Source organism: Idiotropiscis lumnitzeri, chromosome 6 (assembly GCF_059441095.1).
Source record: "Idiotropiscis lumnitzeri isolate Australia: NSW breed Sydney's pygmy pipehorse chromosome 6, RoL_Ilum_1.0, whole genome shotgun sequence".
Classification (NCBI taxonomy): Eukaryota; Metazoa; Chordata; class Actinopteri; order Syngnathiformes; family Syngnathidae; genus Idiotropiscis; species Idiotropiscis lumnitzeri.
In genome coordinates this window covers 1,453,731-1,472,748 of record NC_142396.1, presented here as the reverse complement: position 1 = coordinate 1,472,748, position 19,018 = coordinate 1,453,731, and the positions used below count along the sequence as shown (strand labels likewise).

At 44.0% G+C, this 19,018-nt stretch overlaps 1 long non-coding RNA gene across 1 annotated transcript in view; it reads right to left on the bottom strand.

The window, feature by feature from the left end:
- Window positions 1-3,997: 3,997 nt before the first annotated feature.
- LOC148334435 (uncharacterized) overlaps window positions 3,998-19,018 on the bottom strand; it is a 48,544-nt gene continuing 33,523 nt past the window's right edge. Inside the window, exons 3-4 of the long non-coding RNA XR_015844141.1 lie at window positions 5,903-6,017; window positions 3,998-4,114 (exon numbers count right to left, since the gene is read on the bottom strand). This is a non-coding gene — a long non-coding RNA (uncharacterized LOC148334435). The remainder of the gene's footprint in view (window positions 4,115-5,902; window positions 6,018-19,018) is intronic.

The window sequence follows — 19,018 nt, the reverse complement described above, 5'->3', positions numbered from 1 at the left end:
TTATCGTCCACCTGGCTCTTACTCCGGCTTTTTAGATGAATTTTCTGAATTCGTAGCTGATTTAGTAACTCATGCGGATAATATACTTATCATGGGCGACTTCAACATTCATATGAATCTCCCGTCGGAACCACTTACGGTAGCGTTTCGGACAATCATTGATATGTTTGGTTTCACGCAAATAATAAATGAAGCAACGCATATAAATGGCAATACGCTAGATTTGGTATTAACCCGAGGCTTAGCATCTTCAAAAATAATTGTATTACCATATACCAGTGCTATATCTGACCATTACGTTATCAAATTTGAAGTCTTGGCTCACTGTCATCGCTCTGACCATAATCAAAATTATAGCAGCCGCAACATTAGCTCCTCAACCATCGTTGCGCTCTCTGAGCTACTCCTTTTAACAGCTGCTTCATTTCCTAATTATATTGGTATGGTTGATGATCTCACAAACAACTTTAATGTCGCTTTGTTAAATGCGCTTGACTCCGTCGCGCCTTTAAAAACTAAAACTCGTCCAAAGAGGCTTACCCCGTGGTTTACAGAGGAAACGCGCGTACTGAAACGATCTTGTAGGAAGCTTGAGTGCAAATGGCGTGCGACCAAACTTGAGGTCTTCCGTCAGGCATGGTGTGATAGTTTACTAATATACAAAGAAGCGCTTGATCTAGCCAAAACTAATTATTATTCTAGATTAATTGTCTTACATAAAAACAACCCTAAATATTTATTTGATACCGTAGCAATGCTAACGCAACAGCGACCAACCTCGGATAGCTCTTCCTATTCAGCTCACGATTTTATGCAATTTTTTTACTCAGAAGATAGAATGTATTCGTGATGAGATTAAAGACACTGTTCTTAAAATTCCGTCGAATTCCGCGATAAATGGTGTTAATAGGGACATTAGGGCTGATAACTGTCCGATAACCTTATGTCAATTTAAAAAAATATCTCTTGAGAGCCTAACAAAATTGGTTAGTGCGGCAAAACCGACAACTTGTGTGCTCGATCCGCTTCCTGGCAAACTAATTAAAGAACTGTTTACGACCCTAGGACCGTCTGTTTGAAATATAATTAATCTATCGCTTACCACGGGTGTAGTACCAGCAGCTTTTAGGACCGCCGTTATCCGACCGTTACTTAAGCAACCAAACCTTGACCCAGAGAGTCTCAACAACTATAGGCCGGTTTCAAATCTTCCGTTTATTGCAAAAATTCTTGAAAAAGTCGTAGCGCAACAACTTAATGAATATATGACTGTTAATAATCAATTTGAACCTTTCCAATCGGGTTTTAGAGCCGACCACTCTACTGAGACCGCCCTTGCTGAAGTTACTAATGATCTTCTCATAGCTATGGACGCCGACACCTCATCAATATTACTCTTACTCGATCTTAGTGCCGCTTTTGATACCGTTGATCATAACATATTATTAAAACGCCTTGAAACGTGTGTTGGCATTTCAGGTTCAGCGCTTTCTTGGTTTAATTCGTATCTGTCGGAGAGGACGCACCGTGTAATTCATGGCAATACGACTTCGGATCTTTGTAAGATCATATGTGGAGTTCCGCAGGGATCGGTACTTGGACCTCTATTGTTTAGCATCTATATGCTACCGCTTGGTGATATTATACGGAAATATAACATTAGTTTTCACTGTTACGCTGATGATACGCAATTATACATGCCGTTGGATATAACGAATCCCCGCGACTGCTATAAATTAGAGGCGTGCCTTGCTGAAATTAAACAATGGATGTCTTTCAATTTTTTGCGTCTTAACTCAGATAAAACCGAGATGCTCATCATTGGACCAGCGCGTCATCGGTACCTTCTCAAAGACACCACTCTGAATATCGATAAATGTAATATTATCCAAAAGGATTCAACAAAAAATCTCGGTGTTATATTTGACGCAACTATGTCTTTTCAAATGCACATTAAAAATATTACTCGAACTGCGTTTTTTCATCTGCGTAACATTGCTAAAATTCGCCCAATTCTATCAACGTGTGACGCGGAAATCTTAATCCATGCGTTTGTTACGTCTCGCCTCGACTATTGTAACGCTTTGCTCTCGGGTCTCCCCATGTCGAGTATTAAAAGTCTGCAGTTAGTTCAAAATGCAGCAGCTAGACTCTTAACTAAGACGAGAAAGTTTGATCATATTACCCCGATATTAGCCAATTTGCATTGGCTTCCGGTCCACTTGAGATGTGATTTTAAAGTTCTGCTACTTACTTTTAAAATATTGCACGGCTTAGCACCTTCCTATCTCGTTGACCTCGTGGTACCATATGTTCCGTCCCGAAACCTTCGCTCACAAAATGCTGGTCTTTTAGTGATCCCGCGAGCCAAAAAGAAGTCCGCAGGTTCTAGAGCGTTCTCTATTCGGGCACCAATGCTTTGGAATGCACTTCCCTCAGATATTAGAGGCGCCACCTCAGTAGAAATGTTCAAAACACTATTAAAGACGCATTTATACTCTTGTGCATTTAGCTGAAATATTTGTTGGCCTGTTTACTGCCGCTTTTTTTTCTTTTTTCTTTTCTTTTCTGCCCCCTTTTCCCCCGGCTGGGGGATTAGGTGACGGTGACCCACTAGGAAGTTTAAGGCATTGACCAACTGGGCATGCACCTGTTCCAGTGATATCGTCTTCCTGCAGCGCGACATTTGATCAATTTATTTATATACTTTAGCATCTAATTTAATTATTTGTTGGCCTGTTTACTGCCGCTTCTTCTCTTTTCTGCCCCCTCCTTCCCCTGCTTGGGAATTAGGTGATGGGGACATGCTTTGAAGATTACGGCACTGACGAACCGGGAAGGGACCTGCTCTGCCGAAGTCGTCTTCATGCAGCGCCTTTTCTGATTTCCTTATATTTCAGCACTTCATTGAACTACTTGTTGGCCTGTTTGCTATTTCTGTTCTTTCTTTTCTGTTCCCAATTCCCCGAATTAGGTGATGGCGATTCACTTGGAAGTGGCTGTACTGAATTTACACCAACTGACCGGTACAAGATCGAAGGCTCATCTTCGGATATGCTGCCATGGATATTACGGCCCTGGATGAGGACCCACTCCACTGAAGTCATCTTCCTGCAGCACTTCATGCAATTGACTCTTATATTATCTCATCTATTATTGCATAGCATCATTGTATGTGCCAAATGTTGCCCAGTTGGCATCCATTGCAGCCTGGTCATCCTGGAAGGGGGATTCCCCCATCTGTGGTCCCTTCTCAAGGTTTCTCACTTTTCCCCTAATGAGGTTTTGTGAGTTTTTCCTTGCCCTCCTGGGGGTTAAGATCGGGGGATGTCGATTGTGGCTATGTAAAGCCCTTTGAGACTGTCTGTGATTAAGGGCTATACAAATAAAATTGACTTGACTTGACTTGACTTTATTTAACACAAGTCGCAAAGCAAAATAATTTGTTTCCCCTCAAGATTTCTTCGCTTTGACACAGAAGACCTTCTTCTTCTTCTTCGACATCGCCGCAGCAGCAGCGGCCAAAGAAGTAGCCGTCTGTTTTCATACCGGAGTTTGAGACCTCGGCGCTATGAAGTAAAAACTAGCATCACTCTCATATTCTGGCGAGGCTTCACAAGTCGAAGATGAGAGGCAGCTTTGCAGTGGTCTGCATGAAAAAGCGCTGGAGCCACAGACACCTTTCGCCGTCGGCCCGGGCCTTTGCTCGCACTCTTTAATGCGTTCGGGGCTCTGAAAGTATGCGTCCAATTCATTTGCCTTCATTCACCGCTGCCGGTCAGCAGTTTGTGCCGAAGTCAATTAGATGCGGCCCGCCGTGCCTTCGCATTCGCAAGATGAAGGCCGCGTTTGTGAATTTTACTCAAAGGGGATAAGAGCAAATGAGTAATTATTAGTTTACCTTTTGTTTTGTGGATGAGTTGGTATCGGGTTGAAATTCAGAGGGGTACTTTTGAGTTCATAACCGCCATCTGGAGGCAATTTTATCCCATTTTTGGAATGACATCAACCGATAAGTCTCTGCCTGGCAGCCTGCCGTGTGTATAGGCGTGACGAATGCTGCGACACCGGTGATGACGCCGGCAGGTTTAACTCAGCTGTCGACGGACCCGCTCTGTGACAACAAGAAGATTCATCAAAAAAAAAAAAAAAAAAACGACGGCACTTTCGGGTATTTTCAGCATCTCGAGAAAAAAACCAAACACGACACAATTATCCATCAACAGTTCCGCTTTTCACCACAAGGGGCGCTGGAGCTTATCTCAGCTGTCTTCGGGCAATCGGCGGGGTACACCCTGAATTGGTTGCCGGCCAATCGCAGGGCACACTTGATTGGTGGTGAACGGAGTGTTCAGTCGTGCTCACACCCGCAACGACGCAAACCACCCATTTTTTTAATTTTTTTTTTTTTTAAATGTCACCTGACACCCTCCACCATGCAGATTTAGACCTCGCGATTCCTCACGAAATACCGCCATGTTATCGGATGCTAGCTCGCCTGCTAAGTAGCCAGAGCAGGAAACCGTGACAAGGGTAGGTGCGAACAGTATCTTTTGTTGCTATGGCAACACTCTCCATCATCAATTCAAACAAGTACATTCAAGGGCTCCCTACATGTAATGGCACGACGTCGACCTCTTTTTAAGCAGAATACACCAAGGTTTCAAAAGCGGATAGCAGCCTTTCTTCACCTCGCCTGCGTTGTTTCAAACACATTTCATTCGGTGATGACGGATCGTTGCCTTGCGGTGAAACGCTCTCGTGTGGGCAGGTTGCACGACCAATTGGTCATCAATCCACCTCCTGGAAGGCGTATAAACAGAAAAGTAAAACATGAAACTATTCATATTCGGAGAGACCTCGTCGAAGAGATGAACGTGGGGATACAAAAATCGCACGCCAGGCTTCTGCCTCGTCCGTCTTTTGTTTCTCGACACACTGTTTACTTGCTCTTGAAATTCTAAGAGGACACGCGAGTGAGCGGAGAAAGGAACACAGCCTCTCAAGCCCGGAGAGCGCTCCGGAATCGGCACCTTCCGCTATTATCACGTGAACATGTTAACGTTAATTTGCTTTATTTTGATCACGTATTTTAATGACATTCATAAGTGAGAGACTGCGTGAGCGAGTCTCTGGATGTCTCATTGGCCGTCGAGCAATACAAGGTCAACTTTAAAACTTCGCTGAGAAATAATTTACATGCTTCGTGGGTGCTGCTGCTTTGGTTAGCAACAGGGTTTTAAAAAAATCCTTCATTACAGTCATTACAATTTTAAAATTTATCTACTTAAGTCACTTCCTTTGTTCCAGATCTTTTCTAACTGATTTTTTATCTGCTTGTACCAAACCAGTCCCATATTTATATGGAACGTGCATTGTTACAGCTCCAGCTGTTGTGAAATGGGCCATATAAATAAAGTAGTATTGTAAATAGTGAGGACAAAAAAACGGATGAATTGAACAGGGAATACCTGCTTTTAAATGCTTTTTAACAGTGTCTGTTGTTTTTATTGAAAATTCTCGGAATTACTCGTTAAGAAGCCTCCATGAGCCGAGTCAATCCTCAGACGTCCATGAAGGCGTGAGCGTGCCTTCATCTCCATCCTTCACAACATGCTGGTGTTATGAATGGAAAGTGCCAAGCAGATGCACAGTGAAACGGTGCTTGCCATGGGCGCCACTTACGTGCGATCGCTAGAAAACGTCACTTTTGTTCTGACGCAGACAACGCATGTGCAATTTGACGCAGGGTGTGTCGGAACGACAGACCGTGTCGATTTTAATGTCGAAACGACTGCTCTCTCTCTCTCTCTCTCTCTCTCTCTCTCTCTCTCTCTCTCACTCTCTCTGCACTTGGCCGTGCACGACGTGTCAGCATCGTCGCAGCATGAGTGTGACTCACCACTTCTGCACTCGTCTTTGCTTGCCGCCACATTTCGCCGATGGTTGGCCTGCAGGTGCGCGCACACAAAGACGGCCGGGCGACGCCTGGAGACCAACGCTTCTGGACAAGAGCACTGCAAGATAATTGGCCATCAACACACATGAAGTACATGGGAGATACACTTCAATGCATATGAAATGTGAATTGTTGAATGTGATTTGCACATTTCTCAAGCCAAAGTTTTAAGGTTGCTATGCCTATTAATAGAAACTCATTTTATGTACAGTTCATTAAGATGGCTTGGCTATTCTCGCCATAATCACTCCAGTCAACGAAGCCGTCAAGCATGTTATTACTGAAAGCAAACATAAAATGCATGTCTGGGCGACGATTACATTAATATCAAAGTAGTGACATCGTTAGCGAAGTTGACTTCAAGACTTTAATGAGGGTTCATGAGCGTACTGTAAAGCGTTCTAACTGCATGGCAGTGTAGCGAGAGTAGAAAATGCACAACTGTGATATGTTGCGAGCCAGAACAGGAAAAGCACTGCTGGAGTGGTGGTGTTTCCAATATTTTGGATAGGCTTCATTTTTCAGAGCGCATCATGAAACGACATTTTCTCATATTGTAAGTAGGTTGGAAATCTTCATTTGAAAGTCCATTAACCAAGTATGAAATGTTTTTTTAAATATATATATACATATATAAATATATATATATATTTTAAATCAATAGATTTATATATTTTAAATATATTTTTTTTTCTTTTAAATATATTTATATATTTTTTTCTTTTAAATATATATATTTATATATATTTTTCTTTTATTTATATATATATATATATATATACACACACACACACACACTTTCTGTACATTTTGGATATCCAATATGTGCCCTATTTAATTTCTGCGCCCGACCTTGAGCAGCATTTTCTCCACAGTGAGCTTTACAGATGCCATGTCACTGCAGGCAATGTAATAATGTGATAATGACAACCACAACACACGGCACTGTCAGATGTCACAGTCACGTTAATTACCGCCAACTCATCGGACCATATTTTTTCCCGTTTGTTGTTGGGCAACGCAGCCGGCGATTCAATGGGGCATGGCACCTATTAGAGCGGGAGCCACAACTTGGGAGTCTTGCTCAAATGTTTCATTTTTGCACCCCTTCCGTATTTCTGACATTCCCGCAATTCACATCACTCACTCATTTTGTGCGCTCGGAAAACAGCCAGACCTTTAAAGTAGCTTGTTGCAATTCTTCCTTCACTTCTGCTTTTCTGCTACTATTTGACGGAGGATGATGGATGTTGGTTTGGACTTTCACTCCAACAGGCCGATCTCATTGATCGTTTGAAATGCGGTCAGGCGGCGGGGTGGACGAGAGCAGAATTTGTCAGACGGGTGAAACAAAGTCCACCTGCCTGTGGAAGCGAACGTACGCCCTGCAGCAGGCGACACGCCGACGGAGAAATCCTCACATGAAGATGCTTTGTTCTTTCACTGAATGTGCCTCGCCGCTCGCAGATTAGCATTTCCCCGCTCATAACCTTTTTCTGCCGGACACGGCTGGCACACAACACTGCCATGTTCTGAATAACAAATTTGTGCAATTAATTTCTATGGTCCTAATACCCTTGCCGTGTCAACATATATTTAGTCGTTCATCTCCATAGGCTGATTAAAATGGCAGCCCTTTATTGCGCAATCCACGGCGGCGCTACGACACCAAGCGCCGTGATCATGTTTAATAGTTTGCGTTAATTCCAGCATCGCAGCAGGATGCGCGATTACCACCCGGGATGATCGCGCCGAGCAGCAAAGGTTGCCATGACACTCGGGTGGGTGCGATAAAGGCAAATTATGATTACGGAAAAAAAAAAAGAGGCAGGCTGCTTTGCATTCGCACACCATCATTAGCACGCCATCCCAATAAATCGCCAAATCATTACGGATGATCCCATTGACTTTTTCCCCAGTGTGATGCATTCACAAAGCAGTAATGATGTCGCTCTGGCGGCGCCGACGTGGCTTCGACGCCAGCCCGCCAAGGCGAGCGCTGGCCAGGCAAGAGTGACAGATTAGGGACTTTTAAGTACTCCTCCTGGTGAGCTCTGCCGCAGCCAAACGGAGCAGCTGGGAGAGGCCACAGATGGCCGCGGAGCCCTCGCTGGTCAGCTCCATTCAAAGATGCATCCTGGAGGCGAGCGAGTGTGTCAATTTGCATGGGCAAGTGCGACGCGCTCAAACCGACATTTTAAATCCTGATTACCGAGGCCATCGGCCAGAAGATGCAACCGGCGCGTCGAAGCCTCGGAGGAATATTATTACTCGTCATCGATTCAAGAACAGACACTACATTACGTTCCATTACGCGCGCAGCGAGGACGAAATCATGTCAATAACAACGACCGTCGGATGTGCCGCTCCAGGCTGGATGAACGAGACAATTGCGATGTGGCCCGATTTGGATGTGGGTCGCGGCGGTGAAAAGAGAGGAAATAAGGCATTGAATTGGAGATTTCAGGTTTTTCAAAAATGACAACAAAAATCTGCTCATAAAAAGGAACAGGAGAGCCACGAATTGGATCGATCCGACCAGACAAGACCGATTTCATAAAAGAAAAGAAAAAAACATCAAATAGACCATTTTCTCAAAACATTCTAGAAGTGTACAGTCCTTAAAACAATTTTAGGATCGAGAGGCCTCGACGAACCAATTTGACGTCGGCCGTTGTGGCCAATTGTCGCTTCGGCCTAGAAGTCGGCACCGGAAAATGACCAAAGAACTCACCTCAAAATCCGAAAGAGACATCAACTACTTTCTGCGCATGTGTGAGCTGTAGTACCCCTCCAAGCCAGCGGAGGCGCTAGTCAATGCGTAGCCCATGACAGTGATGGTGGTTGTTTTTTTCTTGAATGGGAGTGATTACTTCATCTTCCCGCTCTTCTATCCAGCCGGCCGTTATGTCCGTAAAGGAGATTTGAAAAATTAGTTCTCGAGTAACAGCTTCAATTTCCACTGTTTGACCGCTTTTGTCACTTGCGATTCTTGTTCGATGTACTTCCAGCCAATCACAGTGCTCATTTAACCCGACAACCTGACCCGAGTCTACATGTTGAATGGACCGAACACGCCCCCCCCGGACGCCCCAGCAACAGCTCCGACTTTACGACCTGGCGATCGACGTCGGATTGGTGTGTTGAGGCCTTAACGGTAATCTTATGCCCACCCTAACCCCAAACATTAAACGTTACGTAGCCTCGGGGGAACCTCGTTTTGGGACCGAAATTGCGATCTCAGTCAACACGCAGTAGGTCACACGGTACTGATTAAAAAAAAAAAAAAAGCATCGCTCTGTCGCAAATTATTTTTTTCTTGCTAAGGGGACGTGACAAAAAAATAATTGAGACGCGCTGCAGTAACCCAACATCACGGCTTCAATGACCAACAGGTTTTCTGGCTGACCTAAAAAAGTTGCAGCCATCCCGTATTTGTTTGCACACCAATGCACCATAAACAGATTAAGTTGGTGCAAAAGCAGATTGCTGGCTGGTGCAAATCTGACTTTAAGATCAAGAAGGATTGACAACAGGCTTGCCTGATTCCAAAGGTGCCAATCCGCCACGGATTACAGACTTAGTCGCAACGCACAAGGTGGGACACGTCACTGCAAATCAGTACGCCGTGTAACGCAGCAGGAGGCTCGTAACCTTTTGATTTCCGACGGGTTATGCATCAGCCCTTATCCATCCCAAAACAAGAAGAAAAAAAACGTAACGACAGCATTGAGCCCTCGTGAGCAAGTCAGCAGGCGGACCCCCCACATTTCAGTGATACACTCCACTAGCGAACTTCCCTCAAGGGGTTTTTGATCTGTCAGCCGCCGCATGGAAGAGGGAGGAGGCGCAGAGCCTTGTAGTGCGCAGCACAGATATGATCAAACGTATCAGGAGACAATGTGAGAGGAGAGCAGTGGCTCCACATGTCAAGACAGGGGGGGGGGAGAAAAAAGGTCAGACAACTGAACCTCGGGCCACGTGTCAAGTCAGCCAGGGGGACCTTTTCTCCGGGGAGGTGCAGATTGCGGCGCGCTGATACGGTAGAACTTGGATAGGTTCCAGAACGCTTATATTCTCACTCCCGTCCTCCAAATATGAAACAAATTGTGCTTGCTTGAAGCACAATCGCTGCAAAACACGCACACAAAAGGTGAATGACAGATTTTGTATTTAAACAGGAAACTCAATCATAATTTCATCGAATGGAAAAAAAATACTCGGTAAATGCTCATATGTATTGGAAAAAGCCTAGCGTACATGTCACGGCAGTGGTGGGCGGTCTCTGCTGGCCTAACATAACGAAAAAAATAAATAAACTAAGAAAATGATATCTTAACATTTTAATCCAATCAGAAGTCAGCGAACTTGTGTTGTCAGGCAGATTTCAAAGTACGCCTTCAGAATGAAATGAAATGCTCTTCAAGTAGAGCTCAGTGCTGCCACGCACATTGTGGCCAAAGGTGGTACTGCAATAAAGAAACAACTCTTTAAGACTTGACTGTGTGCCGTAAAAAAAAAAAAAAAACACTTAAGAATGGTTGCTTTAAATGTGCAATTACAGCACTTCGAAGGCATAACTGGAGTCTGACTCCTGAAAGGAAGTGCCGGTACAGTTAATTAAATATAACCCTGGAACAGATTTGCATTATTTCCCTTTCTAATGCTTTTGAATAAAATAAAAATTCAGACTTGACTCACAGCTTGGCATATTATTAATTCACTTAACCGTGTCCCTGACAAGTAAATGGATACTTAGCGCGGGTGCAAAAATGAAAGGCGAGTCGCAAGCGTGACTGCTTGGAGGTCACGGTGACACATTTCCTTTCGATCTCATTGATCCGCCGCTGAAGCGCTCCCATATTTGTGTTAACCACAAATTAGAAATTGTAGCGGGTTCCCGGTTTCCACATCGATCGCAATTGATCCATTTCGACAAAAGGGTTGCATATTTTGGGACGACCAAAGACCGGCTGACCACGTTTAAATTTTCCGGCCTCTTTGACAGGGATGTACTCGTCTTTCATGCAGTGGAAATTTTTAATGATTATAAACAACTAAGAGCTAGCTAGCCTTGTTAGCTTAGCTCGTTATGTTGTCAATACACGTTAATTCTCGGGAAATTACTCTGCTTATAAATTATTATATATTAAAAACATTTACAAAAAAAATTAAAAAGCAAAAGCAAAGTGAGGATTTAAAATTTAGCTAATTAAAATCACGAAACCAGAAAAAAATAAAATAACATTTGAAAAAAAAAATTGTTCTTAAAATGCTTTAAATTCTCGTTTTGAATCGCAATTTATTAAATGTATTTAAATTTATTAAATTTTTTAATTTATTTACACTCGGGGCTGACTTCACTTTTGTTGGCAGCGTTTTCCATTTGCGTGCAGCATAACAGCTAAATGCTGATTCACCCCGTTTGCTTTGATCTCTGGCAGCGCTCAAACTAATTGAGTCTGCAGACCTCAAAGCCCGACTGAGATTATATTAACATTTTTCTTCAATGAATTCAAGACATAAACAATTCAGCAATTAATTTATTTTCTAAAACAAGTTGTAAATCCATTCTCACATGTGTTAGCTTGACTTGGACTCACTGGTCGGGGGCGAATTACCGATGCGAACTCCCCGACGAATGCCCACCTCTGGACGTCACTTGTGTTGGCTGCAGGCGGCAAAAGTTTGAATGTAAACAAACAACTGTCGTTTTCTCACAGCCATCCGTTGCTCCACTGGCCAGCAACCACATATTCCAAATCATGATCAATGAAAGGAAAAGATCAAATCTGCCAATTGTTTTGCTAATTGTAGCAAAATACTTGAAAATGGTAAACACTGCCTTGCGTGACATCATGTTTTGTGCGTATTTCTTATGCGCCACCAGGCAATCGCTCGGAGCAGTTGTAGGTGAAGGATCATAAACAAGAGGGAAACAAAAGCAACGGTATTTTTAGACAACTTGGACTAAAAAAAAAAAAAAAAAGGAAATGATGGGGAGAGGTGGGGGGGGGGAATACACAGAGGAGCAAGAAACAAAGGAATAAAAGAGAAGGTGAGTCAGAGCTGCTGCAATGGGCTTACGCAAGTCATTCTCAGGAACTATTTTCTGTCCAAAATAAAGTCACTGTGTGATTATTTTTGTGTTTTTTTTGGGGGGGGGCAGCCATCCATGTTCAGGGTTGGACCGTAGCGGGGGTGCGATTGGAGGTGTATTCAAGCTGAGAAAAAGGACGGTCATCTCACGCCTGGCGTTGAAACCAAACTCCGCACGATGAGCCTATTGATTAAATGTGTTCTTAAAAGAGCAGCGGGGCGGGGAAGGTCACGCCAAGGTTTTCACTACAGGGAAATAGAGATGCATTTGACTTGTCAGCTGAGCAGAGGCTCTGAGTGGCCTCTCCTCCTAAATAGAAGGCACTCATGCTGAAACGCACTGGGCTCAACAACCCGACTGACGGATGTGTCAAAGCATCCGAAAAGTCCGCTTTTTTTTTTTTATTTCTTTTTTTTTTAACAGGGCTTGTTGAAAGTTTTAATGTGGTTCAAAGGCACATTAAATAAAGACATTTCATGTAAAAATGTAAAGTGAGTCATAATTTTCGTCGTGAAGAGGGGGGACTTTTATTTTTATATTTTTTTTGTTCCACAGGGACACAGACAATAAATGCACATAATGGCCACAAGAGGCGCTGTAACTAGAAGAGAAGGTTTGAAGATTGTGTAAACTTTTATTCATGTTAAGAGATTCTGGCCAATGAGCTCAATATTTGACTATTCATTATTTTAATATTTATTCTTTAATGTGACGCATCCTTCATTTGGGTGCTAATTGAGTTTTTATATCGCTGTTTTCTTCGTTGTGACGACATTGTCGGGGTGCTGTTTTAACATGTAAAGACATGCAGACAACATCTTTTAACTCATTTACCGACATTGACGGCTAACGACGTCAAAGATTGATTTATTTTTTTAACTCAGCTGGTAGTGAATGAGTTAAAACCAAAGAACAAAGTTGAGTCTTGATTGAACTCGAAAGGAGTAACAATGAAATTTATTTAGCAAGCAATAAGCACTAAATTCTACTTGTAACTATCAGAGCTGGGCAGGGGCGGAACAGATTGGTCGCCTCACCTGATCAGCTGGCCACCCGACTTTTGCTCAAACTCAGCTAGGCTCGACTCCACCATCGGCGCCATAGAATACGGACGGACGGATTTAAGCAATGATGTTAATACTCGCCGCCTATGTTAAAACCATGTGCAGGGAAATTCCACGCGAAATCACGCTCGGTGTTTATACTCGTACCGATGTTATTACGGTGTACGACCGAGGCTTACTAAAATAGCGGTGAGTGACAGTAAAATAAATGGAAAAGCAGATTAGCAGATCCACCTGCCACGATGCTTTTTCTGCACCTCCAAGTGAACAGCTGACGCAGGGGTGGTCCTCAATTATCTCGCCATTAAATCGGGCGGCTTCTCCATCATTATTGCCGTCCTCACAGCGCCGTGAAAATTAGTCCACATTACAGTTTGCGTTTGACCGTGGCGCCGACTTGTGGGGAAAAAAAAGCCTTTTCTGCCCTTCCGCCGCAGCATAAAGCCACGCAAGCGGGCAGCAAAAAGCAGCTTCGGGCGGCTCAGGAAAACATGTGTCCTTGCAGCACGTTTGCAGATTTCTCAGGGAGACTTATTTGACTTTCAATTCCATGTCCAAGTAGCGACATATGACAGTTCTGCTGATCCCGCGCAGCCGAGCCGTTTATTTAACGACTATTGCTTCAGGACCTGCTGCGTTTTCCCTCTGGGGATTGGATCGTCACCTGGCTCCCCCAATGCCCTTGGCACTTAATTCATCAATTAATGTGATTGAGTAGGCTCCGGGTGTCAGAGATAATGAGCGCCTGATTAAAATCATTACAAGGCGGCCTGTGCTAACGGTTATGGCCCCGCCGCCATAATGTAGCATTTGGTAAATGGGCCGGAAAAATAAAACATTTCATGTGTTTTTTTTTAATCAGGTAAGTATGACGCATAAACATGAAATACAGAACAGATTAAAAAAAAAAATGCCCGTGGCCCGTTTTAAGGAAGCCGAACGTGATGATTTTCATTGTGTTTAAAAAGCATCACACGAATAACAAGTCGTGACAGACCGATGCTTTTTTTCTGGACCGATATCGATTATTAGTATACAATATTTGAGGCCGATATTTGTTGAACAAAGGGGTAAAATGGTCTCAAAATTACAAATAAAAAAATAAAAAAAAACTTGACTTAGCAACATTTTAAGGCTACTTTTTTTTTTTTTTTTTTTTTTTTTTAGATTTTACAAAGTTGAAAACTTTTTTGTAGTTGACTGACATGTATTTGAATTTCGGCAAATTATGACGCTACACCTTCCGCTGCTCGCGGGACCTCCCCCGTCGTGCGTGTGACTCGAGGTGATAAAGCAAACAGGCAGTTTACTGCTGATTGGCGGCACAAGTAACCAATCCGTGGGTGGGCTAATCTGCTTCTGCAGGCAGGGCCACGAGCACAGCACAGATCGAGAGAAAGAGAGAAGAGCGCTGCTGTGAGCAAAAATGAACCGACTTTTAATTTAGTTTAAAAAAAAAAAAAAAAGGCTGATGCCGATAATCGGCAAAATGCCAAATATCGGCCCAGATAATCGGCCCGGCCGATAATCGGTCCATCACTAATAATAGGAATCTGTTAAGCAGCTGCGATAGCAAGAAAGACTTGCAGTCTAATAATAAATATTATATATTTAAATATTTTAAGTAAAAAAAAAAAAAAATAGCCAACTACCCCGTTGCTATGCTTACTTCCATTTTGAATTGTTCCCTGGCACCGCACTGTTGGCCGTCAAGCAGAGAAAGGGGGAAGCGCAAAGAGGGCAGACATATTTTTTTTAATGTATGACGAGACAGCCTTCACGTGGACGAGGCCTTGGTGCGGCATGGCCGCTTTAGAGCGCATTGTTGTCGGCAATGAGTGCACACAGGTCACGGAGAGAAAAGTGGATGAGCGGAGGGGAAAAAATAGAAAGAAAAACGGTCCGACTTTAAAGCCAGCGTGTGGAGAGAACGGCTTGATTTTTTTTTCCCATTCCATTTCCATCAAGTTATTTCAGGGACTATTGTAGCTTGTCCGTTCTTTGATGGAAGTGTAGCAGACTAGCACATAAAATTAAAAAAAAAACAAAAAAACATCATTAGCTGAAAGAAGATTGCTCTCAGCAGCCTGCAGGCAAGCAGCCGACATGCCGTTGAGCGGAGCAACCTCTTGGGAGTACAACCTACACTTCTTGGACCTTAGTTACTCCACCAAATAGACGATGCGTTGAAATCAAAGCATCCACAGGGGCCACCGGGGGATGTCGTGTTCCCGTCCTGACGACTTTTTCCCAGAACCCACCTCAATGCATTTCACACTTCGTTTGTTGTTACAAAAATGGATTGCGCGATACTTTAAAAAAAAAAAAAAAAAAAAGGTGGGACTCATTGGGGATTGCAGTCATGTATTATTCATGGTAAATTTTAAAACGCATGTGCCGTTTATGACCGTTCATTAAACATTCAGCAGAAAAGAAGTTTGCAGATTAATGGAGACTAAACAGCGCCTCTTATCGTCGCTATCGTCTCGTTGGGCTTCAATTTTTTGCTTCAGATACGCTTCATTTATATTTCATGAAATGAGAATCGGATTAAAATTCATGCCGCATCCGCTCGACATTATTAAGTTTACTTTTCATTTATTTTGGACCTTCGGACTAATTCCGCCGATGTGGCTCATTGGGAGAAATCCTTGTGAAATCAAAAGTATCTCTGGAATTTGTAAAATATTGAAATAATGTTGGCATTTATATCTTGCACTTGTTTTGGGGAAACGTCACAATTTTTATATATTTTTTTACATAATTATCATATAATGTATCATTTATTACTCTTTAATGCCACCGCAGTTGAAGTTTAAGCGCAAACTAAAAATGGAACAAAGAGCGCGATGAGAGCTAACATGCTAACGGACAATGCAAAACACCATAAACGGGCTAACGTAGCATCAGTGTTACCGTGTTAAGCATTCTTTAGACAACTTTATTTATATAGCAGTGGATATTTGAACGGAAATGGTGGACAGCTAATATAACAGTACTCTGCGGCATATATTCTTTATGCTCTACGAAGAATTATTAATATCACAGCCGAGACTCTGGCAATGGTGGGAACACCAGAATTATTTATAGTATGTTAAATTAAGTCAATACCGCAAATTTTTATGATGTCAAATATTTTATTGTACTATTTTTGTTCTTAAAAAAATGCTACATGCTACAAAAGGTTTTTCAACACTTGATTTATTATTTATGTCATGAATAAAAAAAAAATTGGAAGAGTTGAAAACTTTTAACATTGGGCTCAGACTCAAATTTTGGAATGATCGATGTTTTTTTCCCTATCTCAAAAATAATACTAATAAATGAGATTTTAAGACAAAAATATTACATAGTAATGAGAAAATCATTTTTATTTAATTGATATAAATACAGTAAATGCAGGATCAGTAAATCGGAGACGTCGGTTTCAAGTCCCAAAAACGTAACAAGAGAAACTCGCTGTCGGACGGATTCTAGTTTGCTTGCTCTTGAGCAAGGCATTGTCCGTCCCGACGGCCCAGCTCAAGCGGTGCCGCACATTTTCACCCTTCCATGCCTGCACGTGCGCAGTGCCGGGAAATATAGATCGGCGTGCCAGTTGAATTTCCCCCTTGAGGGACTATAATGAGTCGAATAAATTGAAGATTAAATGAATGATGAATGATACATCAGGCGCAGATTCAGGCCTACCACAAAGACTGTGAAAACCTGGCGTGACGACGCCATGAGTGAATTACAGGACTGCTTTCATGACACAAACTGGGACCTCTTTGATCATCAGGACCTTGATGTCTACACGCACTGTGTACTGGACTACATCAAGTTCTGCATGGAAACTGTGTCCCAACATAAGACTATACGGACCTTTCCAAATGCGAAGCCCTGGATGTCCAGCAGGGTTCGCTCTCTCCTCAAGGCCCGTGACGCTGCCTTCAGGTCAGGCGACAAAGCCCAGTACAGGGTGGCTCGTGCTGACCTGAGCAAAGGCATCAAGCTAGCCAAGGCAACCTACAAGGGGAGGCTGGAGGCCCACCTTGCCAGTAACAGGCCACGGGAGGTGTGGCAGGGTCTACGGAGCATCACCAACTTCCGTGGCAGCAGCACGACCTCTGTAGACCCGAGTGCATCGCTGGCAGAGGAGCTTAACTGCTTCTTCGCTCGCTTTGACTCGCCCCAACCGTCACACCCCCGCACTTCAAGCTCCAACTCCCCCCCACTCATCGTAGAGGAACACGATGTGAGGCGCGCGCTCCTGGCGGTCAACCCCAGGAAAGCTACTGGACCCGACGGAATACCAGGCAAGGTCCTCAGAGCATGTGCCCACCAACTGTCACATGTTTTTTGCAGGATCTTCAACCGCTCCCTGGCTCAGGCAGTCATCCCCTCCTGCTTGAAAACTTCCACCATTATTCCTGTCCCCAAAAAGTCACCAGCCGTCCACCTGAATGACTACCGTCCTGTTGCTCTCACACCAGTCATTATGAAGTGCTTCGAGAGGCTTGTTCTCCAGCACATCAGGGACTGCCTTCCTCCCACTCTGGACCCCTACCAGTTTGCATACCGGGCTAACAGATCCACTGAGGACGCCATCGACACTGCTCTGCATGTTGTGCTGGGCCACCTGGAACGACAGCAGAGCTATGCAAGGATGCTCTTTGTGGACTACAGCTCGGCATTCAACACGATCATCCCAGACATCCTCGTCGCCAAACTGGACACTCTCGGCCTCCCTGCCCTCACACGCATCTGGATTAAGGACTTTCTGACCAACAGACCCCAGACTGTGTTGCTCGGCCCCTACACGTCCTCCACCCTCATGCTGAGCACCGGTTCCCCCCAAGGATGCGTGCTGAGCCCTCTCCTGTACGCCCTCTACACCTACGACTGCAGCCCGGCCCACGGCAACAACACCATCGTCAAGTTTGCTGACGACACGACAGTGGTCGGTCTGATCTCGGAAGGTGACGAGACAGCCTACAGAGAGGAGGTAAAGAGACTGACAACTTGGTGCAAGGACAACAGACTGCACCTTAACTCTGCTAAAACAAAGGAGATTGTCGTCGACTTCAGGAGGAACAAGACGCTGCCGCCCCCCCTCTGCATCGAAGGCGTGTGTGTGGAGAGGGTCCACACGTTCAAGTTCCTGGGAGTACAGATCTCCGATGACCTTTCTTGGAGTCACAACACCACAGCAGTGGTAAAGAAGGTCCGCCAACGTCTGCACTTCCTGAGAGTCCTCAGGAAATTCAACCTGGACAGGAAGCTGCTGCTGGCCTTCTACCACTCGTCCATCGAGAGCCTGCTGACGTACTGTGTCTCCACCTGGTACAGCGGCTGCACTGAGGCGGACAGAGTGAGGCTCCAGAGGACAGTCAAAACAGCGCAAAGGATTATTGGCTGCCCTCTCCCCTCGCTGTCGGACATCTACACCGCCCGGTGCCTCAGAGGGGCTCTCAACATCGTCAAAGACAATACCCACCCAAACTCACACCTGTTCGACCGGTTGCCCTCTGGCAGGCGCTACAGATGCATCAAATCAAGGACCAATAGACTGAGAAACAGTTTCTTTCCGAGAGCCATCTCCATACTGAACTCTCACACACACACGAGACCACCCTAACCTCGCAAAACAGCATTGTGATGTGTTCCTATATGCCCTATTCAGTACTGAATTCCATTGCACTGTCTTCTTTATTTATCTAATTTATATATTTGTCTGTATTATTGTTGTATTGCACTGGAGAGGGGAGCCCTCTAATCTCGTTGCACACTTGAGTACAATGACAATAAAGGGATTTCTATTCTATTCTATTCTAAAAATGTACCTCCCTACAGAAGCTTTTGATTTGACACTAGCAATAAGAAATCAAGATGAAAGAGTATTGGTAGAGCGCT